Here is a 12702-nt window from a genome sequence, read left to right on the forward strand (position 1 = left end):
GAAGGCGGCGGAGGATCTCGGGCGGCGCCACGGGGCGCGGCCCGGTTCGGCCCGGGGGCGGGCCGGCGCTGGGCCCCGTGGGCCCAGCGGCGCAGAGGAGAGAGAGGGCCGGTGGGGGTGACCTGGCATCCTCCGGTTTGGCGAAGGCGGTGGCAGACATGTCTGGGCGTTAGGGTGGACGTGTCCGGCGGCGCGAGGAGGAAGAAGGCTAGGGTTAGACCGCGAATTTGGGAGGGGATCACATATATATAGGTCGAAGGAGTTTGGAGTGTCCAAATGAGGTGTAGTTTTCACCCACACGTCATGATCCGACGATGGAGAATATGGAAGTGGTTTAGATGGGTTATTGGGCCATTTTGGAGGGGTGTTGGGCTGCAACACACAAGAGGCCCTCACGGTAACCCGATTAACCGTTGGAGCATCAAGCGGACTCCAAATGGAATGAAATTTTACAGGTGGTCTACCGGTGGTGTACCAAGGCCACTTGGAAAATATCGGTCCATTCCGAGAACGTTCAACAACCGCTCACGAAAAGAGACATGAGGGGTGCACCGGGTGCATGTGGGAGTGTCGGATTGCGAAACGGACAACGGGGAAAATGCTCAGATGCATGAGATGAACATGTATGCAAATGCGATGCACATGATGACATGATATGAAATGCATGACATGAACAAAATGCAAAGCAAAAATAAAAACCGAACCACGAAGGGAATCTCATATCGCATCTCCAGAAAAGTCAAGGGTCGGAGTTACGAATATGGAAAGTTGTATCCGGGGTGTTACAACACTCCACCACTACGAGAGGATCTCGTCCCGAGATCTAGGATGGCACCGGAGGGAAATAGAAGAGGAATAGGAGAGGTGAAATAAGTTGCTTCTTTGACAAACGAGTGAAACCAAAGAACCTTGAGAGGTTAAACCATTTTGAGAAAAGAATACAACGGAGATGAACAAAGTTGGAGACACTCCGTTAGAAAAAAGGAACAAGGAAGAACAAATTCAAACAACACTCCGGTTAACAAGAGATGCAAGACTTGATAAGACGAAAAGAACTTGAGCAGAGGACACAACATTCTGGTTAAAAGGATAAGCACGAAAAGAACACGATCCTCACAACTCAAGATGATGAGAGAGAAGAGCAACATGACAATGCCTCGAAAATAAAGAATAGAAGATGGATCATTGGAATGAAAGAATGGAGAAGAAAATGCCCACTTCTGCCACAAAAGAGCTTGGAGAGCACCCTTCCAAGAAGGTTAAAATGGAGTTGTTGGAAAACCAACAATGAAACAAAGAAAACTTGTAGTGGGCTTATGGAAAATATCTCAAAACCGAGGTGAAATTCTGCCACTAATGAAAACAATAGATTTGGCTTGATATGAACAAGGAGACGAGAAACTTATTTCACCGGGAGGACAAATGAAGAACTTGGGTCATTTATAAGCACCACAAGAGCAACATTCCTTAGGGAAGGCTTTAGGTGAAATATAACCCAAGATAACTCCAAAGAAGAGATTGATGGATAGCAAAGGATCTCATGAACGAATTGAAAATGATGGGTTTAAAATATGTCATTCCGGACAACTTGTGAATTATGAAACACGAAGGGAAATTGTCAAGAAAGACATAGCACCACCTAAAAAAGATAAGATAGAAAGAATTGCACTTCGGAATGCAAGATGAAGAATACTTGAGCTCCTTTGAAAAGAATCTCAATGAACACTTCGATAAGGAATTAAATCCTTGATGAGCCGTCATGTAGACCCTCCCTGAAGAACTCCGGTAATAAAAAGCATAAAGAAAAGAAATAGAAGTTGAAAACACAAGGTGATGCCTTCTTATGATTTAGATTGAGCTTCGCGATGAGATAATGCGGAAGACCTGGAACTCCGGAAAAGAAAGATGAACAAGTGAAATCAAGAATTTGATGAGCCTCCGGAATAAGGAATTGAATTCACTCAATGAAACAGGAATAAGAATTACATTATGCTTATCCTTCAACAATTAAATTGATGACCCACAATGGATTTGGCATACTACTTATTCTCGTAGAAAGGAATAAGATAGATATAGCGCAAACTTGAGAAGGTCTTCGACGAACCACCGAAAGGATTGAAACAACGAATAAATTGATATGATAACCAAGGAAGAGAACTCTTGAACGAACCACCGAAAGAATTGAAAACGATCAAAGGAAAGATAGAGAAACACCGGGAAGAATTATCAAATGAACGAAGATGCTTGAGAGAATTTAGATACAAGTGAACAAAGAGATCCCGAGCTGATTAGAGAAATTTCAATGATGCACCGGCAAGATTTGGGGAATAATAGCTGAAAGCTGGAATGAATGATTCTGAGATGATGGGCTCCGAAAAATCAAACTAAAAAGACTCCTGAATTGCTTCGGATGGGTGAAAAGAATTCTCACAATCGAAATAATTATGAGAGGATGGCATTAGGCTTGAACTACGAATCTTTGAGAGAACCGATAAAATTTGAAGAGAAACTCTTCTTCGGTCTTCAAAATCTGAGAATGATGACGAGAAACACCACCATGAATTGTTGAGGTACTCTGGAATGAAAATTAGAAAGGATGAACCAACACTGAAAATAATTTGAAAGATCTTGGAGAAAGACGTATTACTGATGATAATTCATTGAATGATTTAGGGCCCACTTGGAAAAGAATTTAATAGTAACTCTGGAAAGACTTAGAAGAGTCAGGTATGATCCTGGGAAAAGACCTGTAGGTTAGGGCTCACTCAAAGATACACCATTGAATGATTTAAAAGAGAGATTGCACCGGTTGAATTAACTGTCTTGAATGAGATAACAACCTCGAAATAAATTGAACGGATCGAGAATGTAACTGTGAATCTTCTGAGATATCTTCTGCACTCCAGAACAATTGAATAACGAGAAGTGAAAGATTAAGAGGTGCACCGGGGACAGGATATGATCAACAAGGATTGAATTAAATCCACCAGAGAAGAAAAGAACGGAGAATAATAAACTTGAAGCTCCGTCTTAGAATTACCAGATAAGAACACTGAAAGGAAAGAAAGAAGAGACTTCACATCAATAAGACGGATACTTGACTAAGAAATCCGAGTCCTTGAAGAAACAAGGGGTGGGTGGGCAGGAAAACAAAGGCAACTTGGGCAGATGGAATGGATACCGTTGAGAAAACCTAGAGTTGATCTTGCGGATGTCGAAATGATTAGATCCACTTGAAGAGAAACACGCCGGTTGAAAAGGATTGACATGACAATCTCGATGATCATCACGGATTAGCATCCACATAGAAATATGAGAACACCGCTTAGGAAAGGTATGGATTCAACACTTGACAGTGAAGCAACTCGAATACCACAACTCAGAACAAAACAAAGGATTGGCTTAGAAAATAAGCGAGAACAAACACTATGATAGAGATTTACCCAATCCCATATCATGCGTCTATCGGAAAGATATTCTAGGAGCTACTTGAATTCCCACTTATAAACTCCCGAAACTTTCTGGGTATGCAATCAGGTGTTGGGGATACAGGGGAAGCATAATATCTCACCCAAACTAACAATTCCTACATCCAGCTGTATCCATCCTTCAACACATAACCAAGAAACCTTCGGAAATCGTTTACCTCAACCTTCAAAAAGCATCGGTTATACGAGTTATGGCAATACTCCCGAACTCCCGCCCAAATACTGGGTGGCGTCGAGGTTATCTCACCAACAACTACATAAAAGAGATTTTCGATGTCGGCGAACTCAGGTATTCCAGAACCGCAACGATAAAATTGTGACGACAACACCTCGGAGCTCAAATCCCCGGGACACTGCCACAAGCCCTAAATGTCAGGAGGCACCAAGAACAACGTTCTCGTCACAAAACCATCGGAACTATTCCAAGATACCCGCGTGATCCTAATTTTTTTTCGTGAAATTTGAGGAGCGAAGAGTCAAAACTCTACGTCAGGAGGCCTCACCAGATCGATGAAGGGACTGAGGAGTAAAAAGAATCCCACTCTCTGATATATATAATCCTAAGACTCAAAACATTTTGTTCTAGACTCAACAAGTCAGCGATTCGATCAAGCAGGGGGCTCCTAAGTCGGGGAAGGCTCTGATTACCAACTTGTAACACCCACAATGCACCTATATCTCCCACATGTCGGGGCACGACTTAGAGGCATACCCGCATGGTAGATTTGTCGCAAGAGGGGCAATCTTCACACATCCCATGTACTGAATAAGAAAGGGATAAAGAGTTGGCTTACAATCGCCACTTCACACAAATACAAGTTAAACATACATCATCCAGAATACAATCAATGTCCGACTACAAAACTAAAATAAAACAAGACAACCCCAAATGCTAGATCCCCAATCATCCCAACTGGGATCCACTACTGATCAACAGGAAATGAAACAAAACAACGATCAATATCTTCATCAAGCTCCCACTTGAGCTCGGCTGCGTCACCTTCACTGGTATCACCGGCACCTGCAACTGTTTGGAAGCATCTGTGAGTCACGAGGACTCAGCAATCTCACACCCATGAGATCAAGACTATATAAGCTTATGGGTAGGATAGGGTAGTGAGGTGGAGTTGCCGCAAGCACTAAGCATATATGGTGGCTAACATACGCAAATAAGAGCGAGAAGAGAAGCAACGCAATGGTCGGGAAGCAAGAAGTGATCCTGAAACTACTTACGTTCAAGCATAACACAAGAACCATGTTCGCTTCCCGGACTCCATCGAGAAGAGACCATCACGGTTACACACGCGGTTGATTCATTTTAATTAAGTTAAGTGTCAACACTACAAAAAAATACACTTCCGTGATGATACGTGTTTGTCATAGTAGGTCGCTTTTTTTGTCATGCATGTACATCCATGACAAATTTATGACAGAATCAAGATAGTCATACCTGTGCTGTCGTAGAAGTGTTCCATGACATTACTGATGAAGCTATGTACCTAGGGTAGGGGCATGGACCTGTCCTAAGTACCCTACCCAAGGACATCCCTAGAAGAAGTCACCTTTCAATCGACTTGGAGGTATCCCACTCGACGGATTCAAGACACTCGACCACGAAGCAATCACTCGACCAAGATCCAACCACTCGACTGCCAGGAGATCTAAAGTCACCTTGCACGCAAATGGTCGGTCATTAAGTAGCTTTTATGGTCATCATAGCACTTTATTAGTGGCGTTACCAGTAACCCCCAGTTTTAATGTACTTTAAACCTTGCATTACTGAGGGCTGGAGGGGCCTGGCGAACTCTATATAAGCCACCCCCCTCCTCAGTATCAAGGGTTGGCACCCCTGTTATTCATACACACATAATTCAGTCGACTGCCTCCGGGCACCGAGACATAGGGCTGTTACTTCCTCCAAGAAGGGCCTGAACTCGTAGACCTCGTGTGCTTACAACTCCTCCATAGCTAAGATCTAGCCTCTCCATACATAACCCCCTACATCACTGTCAGAGTTAGAACCACGACAGTTGGCGCCCACCTTGGCGCTAGGAGTCTTAGCGCCTAGTTTGAGAAGTTGCGATTTTTTCCGATCTCCTTGATCATGGTTTCGGGCGGAGCTTTGGTGGAGGGCCACGAGATCCATCTCGGCACGCTCACGTTCATCGCCGACGACTCCGCTTGGCTTCAGGAGGCTCAACTCGACGTCGACGCGCTCCCCGTCCACGGGGTGACGCACTTTCACGCATGCGTCCGTGGTGTCCTCCTGCGGCAGCCGTCGACCCAGTATCGGTCGGCTCCCGTGGCATCTCCCCGCCCTGTTTTTCGCCAGCGCAAGCGCTCCGGTCGGTCGAGGCTTCAAAGGTGGGTGAGGCAGGCGGTGGCCTGCCAGTCGGCCACCCCACAAGTCGCGGCAATCGAGCCCGACGAATCCCTCTATGGCCTATTCGACCTGTCGACTGGCTCCGCAGAGACCGCATCCGAATTCGACAGCAGTGACCCAGCTGCAGAGGTTCTGGTGATCGATGGGCCACACAATCCTCCCAGTTTCCCCCGCGCTGACGGAGGCGTGGATGGGGGCGACCCGTCGCGTCCTCACGAGGAGTATCTCCCCGAGCCTCTCACGTTGTTGCAGCGGGAGGAACTTCGCCGCCGGAACATGGATGCACTCCACACTCCTATCGTTGGAGAAACCCCCGAGGCCCGAGCCTTGGAGCACGTGCGCTTGGCTAACTTGGCCGAGTGCACTCGACTGGAGAATCTCCAGCGAATACTCGACGGACGAGCGCGTAAACGGGTTCCAGAATCCAGTCGACGTTAACTCTTTCCGCCCCTGCAGGTATACCGTACTCCGATTCAGAATTTGGTGGCTGTGGCCCGTATAGCAGAGTCGATTCAGCCCCCCCAGTCAGAGGCTGGCAGAGGCTTGTTGCAAATCAGAGCGTTGCTCCGGGCAGCGGGAGACCAGAATTCCGCTGTTTCTCAGTCGCGGAACAGGATCCACAGTCGATCCGTTGCAGCGGATACAGTCCAGTCGGCTCACAGCCCAAGATCGCCTCCGAGGCGTGAGGGACGTGGAGACCGGCGTGATCAGTATAGAAGGAATGAGCAGTATGATCACCGATTCGATCGTGATGATCGACGTCGAGTGCCAACCCCTCCCCCGAGGAGTGGATCATATGTGCCTCGACAGCAGGTGGACAGACGCCCTCATAGTGTTGGGCGGAGAATTCCAGTCGACCCCAGGGAACCAGGCTTTGATGCGAGATCCATTCTCGTTCAAGGTTTGGTCGACAGGATAGAGCTCACCGAGAAGGCCACGACAGAGATGCGTCTACCAGTAGCAGAGTACATGTTTCAGGGCCAGAGTGTTTCAGTCGAGCCATCAGAGCCGCTGTAATTCCTCCCAACTTCAGGTTGGCGACTGGAGTTAGTAAGTTCACCGGTGAGTCCAAGCCCGATACTTGGCTCGAAGATTACCGAGTGGCTGTCCAGATTGGCGGTGGGAACGATAAGGTAGCCATGAAGCACCTGCCTCTCATGTTAGAAGGCTCGGCCAGAGCGTGGCTGAATCAGTTAGCACCCAGCAGCATTTACACTTGGGAGGATCTCTCCCGAGTGTTTGTCACCACATTTGAAGGAACATGCAAGCGACCTGCATGCCTTACGGAATTGCGGTCTTGCGTGCAGAAACCAAATGAAACTCTGAGGGATTACATCTAGAGGTGGATCACATTGCATCACACAGTTGAAAATGTACCAGATCATCAAGCAGTTTGTGCCTTTAAAGAAGGCGTTACGTACAGAGAATTGAATCTGAAGTTCGGTCGAACCGAAGAGATGTCTCTGAATCGGATGATGGAAATTGCCACCAAATACGCTAATGGTGAAGATGAGGATCGACTCCGGAGTGGCAAGCATAAAGCAGTCGCCCAGGAAACCGGAGGAAATTCCAGTCGGAAACAGAAGCGGAAAGCCGAGCCAGCCGCTCCTGGGGAGGCCCTGGCCGTAACCCAGGGAAAATTTAAGGGAAAACCCAAAGGACCTTGGAACCCCAAGAAGTTAAAGACCAAGATGGAAATGATGTTTTGGATCTACCGTGTCACATCCACACCAAGAAAGATGAAGAGGGTAAACTCATTTACCCAAAGCATACCACTCGACAGTGTCGGCTTCTGATCCAGCAGTTTCAGGGCAAGCAGTCCAAAGATAAGGAAAAGGAGTCGGACAAAGTTGAGGACAAGGAAGATAGTGATGATGGGTACCCCCAGGTCAATTCCACCCTGATGATTTTTGCTGATGTTGAGAGCAAAAGTCGACTGAAGGTTATTAACCATGAGGTAAATATGGTTGCTCCGGCAACACCCAATTATCTGAAGTGGTCCCAGACTGCCATCACATTCGACCAGTCTGATCACCCTACGCACATTGCCACCCCTGGGAGGCAAGCTCTGGTGGTCGACCCAGTTGTCGAAGGCACTCGACTGACCAAAGTCCTGATGGATGGAGGCAGCGGTTTGAACATACTGTATGCAGAAACATTGAAAGGGATGGGAATTCCGATGTCCAGGCTCAGCACCAGTAACATGAGTTTCCATGGAGTCATTCCTGGGAAGAAAGCCGAGTCACTCGGGCAAATTGCTCTTGATGTGGTTTTCGGTGATTCCAAGAATTACCGCAAGGAAAAGTTGACATTCGAAGTTGTGGATTTCCAAAGTGCTTATCACGCTATTTTGGGCAGGCCAGCTTATGCACGCTTCATGGCTCGACCATGTTATGTGTATCTCAAATTGCAGATGCCTGGTCCCAAAGGTGTGATCACTTTTACAGGCAATCCGAAGAAAGCAGAAGAGTGTTTTCAGAAAGGCTCAAAGATTGCTGATGCTCAGATGGCGGTGGTCGAGCTGCAAGAGTATCAGAAGACTGCAGATCTGAGTGAGTTGCTACGAGCTAAGAAGCCTGCTTCAGAATCAGCTTTTTATTCGTCCGGTGAAACGAAGGCAGTTCACATTCACCCGACCGATCCAAACGCTGCTCCGACTCACATCTCAACGACGGTCGACTCCAAATAGGAAGAAGCACTCATCCAGTTCCTCCGTGAGAACTGGGACATCTTCGCATGGAAGCATGCTGACATGCCTGGAGTTCCTAGGGGGCTGGTAAGCACCGTCTACGAGTCGACCCAAAATTTAAACCTGTGAAAGAACATCTTCGATGATCCGCCGTCCAGAAGAGGAAGGCCATTGGCGAGGAGGTGGCTCGGCTCTTAGCAGCGGAGTTCATCCGAGAAATTTACCACTCCGAGTGGCTCGCCAATGTTGTCATGGTCCCCAAGAAAGACAAGTCACTTCGCATGTGCATTGATTTCAAGCATGTCAATCGGGCCTGCCCGAAAGATCATTTTCCTCTCCCCCGCATCGACCAGATAGTTGACTCGACTGCCGGATGTGAGCGTTTGTCTTTCCTAGACGCCTATTCCGGGTACCATCAGATCCGTCTGTATGGGCCCGACGAGATCAAAACAGCTTTCATCACTCCATGCGGGTGCTTCTGTTATGTCACCATGCCGTTCGGCCTCAAGAATGCCGGAGCCACATTCATGAGGATGATTCAGAAGTGTTTGCTCACTCAAATCAGTTGGAATGTGGAGGCATACATGGATGATATTGTGGTCAAGTCACGGAAGGGTTCCGACCTGCTGACTGACCTTGCTGAAACCTTTGCCAACCTCAGGAGGTATGATATCAAGCTCAATCCGTCAAAATGCACGTTCGGAGTTCCAGGTGGGAAGTTCTCGGTTTTCTCGTTTCCGAACGGGGAATCGACGCCAATCCTAAAAAAATTGGTACTATACTCTGGATGAAACGTCCTGTGCGTGTGCATGACGTCCAGAAGCTTACAGGATGCTTGGCTGCTTTAAGTCGATTCATCTCTCGCGTCGGTGAAAAGGCATTGCCTCTTTACCGACTGATGAAGAAGTCCGACAAGTTCGAGTGGACTCCAGAAGCTGATGCAGCGTTTACAGAGCTCAAAGCTCTGCTCTCCACCCAGCCGGTGCTTGCTGCCCCAATCAGCAAGGAGCCTTTGCTGATTTACATTGCAGCCACAGGACAAGTTGTCAGTACAGTACTTACGGTCGAGCGGGAAGAAGAAGGAAAGGCCTTCAAAGTTCAGCGCCCAGTATATTATGTTTCTGAAGTTTTGACTCCTTCAAAGCAAAGATATCCTCATTACCAGAAGCTTGTATATGGGATTTATATGACCACGAAGAAGGTTGCACATTACTTCTCTGATCATTCCATTACAGTCGTCAGCGACACTCCACTATCAGAGATTTTGCACAACAGAGATGCAACTGGTCGAGTGGCCAAATGGGCGATTGAACTTCTTCCCCTAGATTTCAAGTTTGAGGCGAAGAAAGCTATCAAGTCCCAAGCAATTGCAGATTTTGTCGCTGAGTGGATCGAACAACAACTTCCAACTCAAGTTCACTCGGAGCACTGGATCATGTTCTTCGATGAATCGAAGATGCTGAATGGTTCCGGTGCTGGGGTAGTATTGGTTTCCCCCCGAGGAGATAAGCTCAGATATGTTCTCCAGATTCACTTCGATTCCTCGAATAACGAAGCAGAATATGAAGCACTTCTGTATGGGTTGCGCATGGCCATTTCACTCGGCGTCCGTCGCCTCATGGTCTATGGAGACTCAGATTTGGTGGTTAATCAGGTGATGAAAGAATGGGACGTCAGAAGTCCAGCTATGACTGGTTATTGCAATGCAGTGAGAAAGTTAGAGAAGAAATTCGAGGGGGCAGAGCTTCATCACATCCCCTGACTGAAGAATCAAGCGGCTAATGATTTGGCAAAGATAGGCTCCAAGAGAGAAGCCATCCCCAGCAATGTGTTTTTGGAACACATCCACTCGCCATCAGTCCAAGAAGATCCTTTTACAGATGAAGCCCCGCAGCCAAAGAGTGCCACAGATCCGACTGAAGTTGAAATTCCGGCAGTGGTCGACCTAATCATGGAAGTTTTGGCAATCATCCTTGACTGTACGATACCGTACATCGCGTATATCCTGAGAAAGGAACTCCCGGAGGACGAAGAAGAGGCTCGACAGATTGTCCGTTGATCCAAGGCCTTTACAGTCATAAAGGGACAGTTGTATAGAGAAAGCGCGACTGGAGTCGGTTATAAGTGTATAACACCAGAAGAAGGTCAGATAATCCTTGATAATATCCACTCGGGGACCTATGGTCATCATGCGTCCTCTCGGACCATTGTGGCTAAAGCATACCAAGTGGGATTTTACTAGCCAAGAGCGAATGAAATGGCAAAAGAGATAGTCGACAGGTGTGAAGGGTGCCAGTTCTACTCCAACAAGTCGCACAAGCCTGCATCAGCCCTGAAGACCATTCCACTTGTCTGGCCCTTCGCTGTTTGGGGACTGGACATGGTTGGCCCATTGAGAACAGGCAGGAGCGGTTTCACACATGTGCTTGTGGCAGTCGACAAGTTTACCAAATGGATTGAAGCTAAGCCTATCAAGAATCTTGATGCTTGCACTGCTATCAGTTTCGTCAGAGAGTTAACATTCAGATATGGAGTCCCGCATAGCATCATCACCGACAGTGGGTCAAACTTTGATTCAGAAAAGTTCAGAGCTTTTTGTGCCTCTCAAGGCACACGAGTCGACTATGCATCGGTCGCCCACCCCCAGTCGAATGGACAAGCAGAAAGGGCAAATGGTCTGATTCTCAAAGGACTAAAGCCTCGGCTGATGCGTGATCTCAAGCACGCAGCAGGCGCTTGGGTCGATGAGCTTCCGTTGGTTCTATGGGGATTGAGGACTACCCCAAATCGGTCGACTGGAAGAACTCCGTTCTTTCTGGTTTACGGAGCGGAAGCAGTCCTGCCGAGTGATCTACTTCACAATGCACCCCGAGTCGAGCTTTATACCGAAGATGAAGTAGAACAAGCCCGGCAAGACGCAGTCGACCTCCTGGAAGAAGAAAGAGAAATGGCTATGATCCGATCGACCATTTATCAGCAAGACTTGCATCGATTCCATGCCAGAAATGTGAAGAGTCGAGCCTTCCAAGAAGGAGATTTGGTCCTCCGAGTGGATCAACAGAAACCACACAAGCCCGCTCCTACTTGGGAAGGTTCCTTCATCGTCACCAGAGTCCTCCATAATGGAGCGTATCACCTTTACAATGTCGATCGCCAGATCGATGAGCCACGAGCTTGGAATGCAGAACTGCTCCGCCCCTTTCACACTTGAATTCTCACTCAGATGAGATGTAATAAGAAAAACTTCTGTAGTGTATTTATCAAAGACAAGAGCATTACAAATTTTCCTATAATTGTTGTTGCTTTTGTTTGCGTGTGAAATCCCCCAGTGGGTGGCTTAGCTGCGAATCAGTTTCGCCTAAGTTTGTAAAAAAAAATCCTACCGAGTGGCGAGCCAGACTCCCACTCGGAGGCTTAGCTGCAGCTCAGTGCTCGCCTAAGTGTTTAAAAATCCTACCGAGTGGTGAGCCAGACTCCCACTCGGAGGCTTAGCTACAGCCTAGTGCTCGCCTAAGTGTTTAAAAATCCTACCGAGTGGTGAGCCAGACTCCCACTCGGAGGCTTAGCTGCAGCCTAGTGCTCGTCTAAGTGTTTAAAAATCCTACCGAGTGGAGAGCAAACCTCCCACTCGGAGGCTTAGCTGCAGCCCAGTGCTCGCCTAAGTGTTTAGAAATCCTACCGAGTGGTGAGCCAGACTCCCACTCGGAGGCTTAGCTGTAGCCAAGTGCTCGCCTAAGTGTTTAAAAATCCTACCGAGTGGAGAGCAAACCTCCCACTCGGAGGCTTAGCTGCAGCCCAGTGCTCGCCTAAGTATTTAAAAATCCTACCGAGTGGTGAGCCAGACTCCCACTCGGAGGCTTAGCTGCAGCCCAGTGCTCGCCTAAGTGTTTAAAAATCCTACCGAGTGGAGAGCAAACCTCCCACTCAGGGGCTTAGCTGCAGTCCAGTACTCGCCTAAGTTTGAAAAAATCCTACCAAGTGGAGAGCAGACCTCCCACTCGGGGGCTTAGTTGCAGTCCAGTACTCGCCTAAGTTTGAAAAAATCCTACCGAGTGGAGAGCAGACCTCCCACTCGGGGGCTTAGCTACAGCGCAGTGCTCGCCTAAGTGTTTAAAAATCCTACCGAGTGGTGAGCCAGACTC

The sequence above is a fragment of the Triticum aestivum genome, chromosome 2A (assembly GCF_018294505.1).
Source record: "Triticum aestivum cultivar Chinese Spring chromosome 2A, IWGSC CS RefSeq v2.1, whole genome shotgun sequence".
In the NCBI taxonomy this organism is placed as follows: Eukaryota; Viridiplantae; Streptophyta; class Magnoliopsida; order Poales; family Poaceae; genus Triticum; species Triticum aestivum.